Source organism: Hyaena hyaena, unplaced genomic scaffold (genome assembly GCF_003009895.1).
Source record: "Hyaena hyaena isolate Hyena2069 unplaced genomic scaffold, ASM300989v1 scaffold_259, whole genome shotgun sequence".
Taxonomy (NCBI): domain Eukaryota; kingdom Metazoa; phylum Chordata; class Mammalia; order Carnivora; family Hyaenidae; genus Hyaena; species Hyaena hyaena.
Window position 1 is genome coordinate 991081 of NW_024080886.1, and position 1426 is coordinate 992506.

Sequence of the window (1426 nt, forward strand, 5' to 3'; positions counted from 1 at the left end):
GGGGGGGGGGGGGGGGGAAGGGGGGGACTTCACAGGCCTTCATGCCTTCACTCAGCAAACATCCTGCTCGCACATCTGTTCTGAGCCAGGCCCGGGGGAGGTGCCAGGGACCGGGCGACATCTGCCGAGAGGAGGGGTTCACAGGAAGTGAAACCAGAGGCCAGCAGTGGGACATCACACATGATGGGGACGCACACTGGGCCTTCTGGGGACCGGGAGGGGTCTGAAGTCGGGAGGGGGGTAGTTCATGCTCGGTCTCTCTCTCTCTCCCTCTCAAAAAATTAAATGTAAAAAATAATTGAGTAAAAAGCTTGTCATCCACAAGAGGACAGGGTGGAGAGTACGCGCAAAGGAAGGGGTGCGGTAGACACTCAGCAGGAATCAGGAAGCCCACGGCCAATGTGGGGACACAACTCTAGGGGTGTTTTCCACACCCCCGAGTCTTACAGACGGAAGGTTTGCGTCCCCTCCACTTCATACGTTGCCACCGTATCTTCCGGTGCGACGGTATTTGCAGATGGCTTGGGAGGGCGGGTGTGGATAATTAGTTTCAGATAAGGTCCTGAGCACGGGGTCCCTGTGATAGGATCTGTGTCCTGAGAAGAACAGATACCCTATGTTCTCACTCAGATGTGGGCCTTGAGAACGTTAACAGAAAGCCATGGGGGAGGGGAAGGACGAGAAAAGTTACAGAGAGGGATGCAGGTGAACTATAACTTGAGTCTTAAATCCTGAGAACAAAGTGAGGGTGGATGGAGGTGGGGGAGAGGAGAAGGGGGTGATGGGCATGGAGGGGACCACTTGTTGCGATGAGCACTGGGTGTTATGTGGAAACCAACGCGACAATAAATTATATAAAAAAACAAGAAAGCAAATATACTTCTTTCAAAATGTTCATTCAATAATTGACATATAATAGGAACTGTCCATAAATATGCATTATTTCAACAAAACTAAATGTGACTACATATATATATATAAATTTATTCTTTTTCTTTACTTCTTTTAATCTTTATTTTTGAGACAGAGAGAGAGAGCACATGTGAGCAGGGGAGGGTCAGAGAGAGAGAGAGACACAGAATCCGAAGCAGCTCCAGGTTTTGGGCTGTGAGCACAGACACGGGCTCTGACCCACGAACCATGAGATCATGACCTGAGCCGAAGTCGGACGCTTAAGCGACTGCGTCACTCAGATGCCCCTGTATTTATTTTTTGAGAAGGAGACAGAGCGAGTAGGGGAGGGGCAGAGACGGAGAACCCAAGTTGCTTAACTGACTGAACCACCCAGGCGCCCCTATTTACATTTATTCTTAAGACTATCTCATTTAACACTTAATTGTTCTTTAGGACACAATGAAATAAAACATCAACATATATGTTTTAGCTTAAAGAAAAAAACCCCGAAAACAAAGCAGGAGACGGCTGA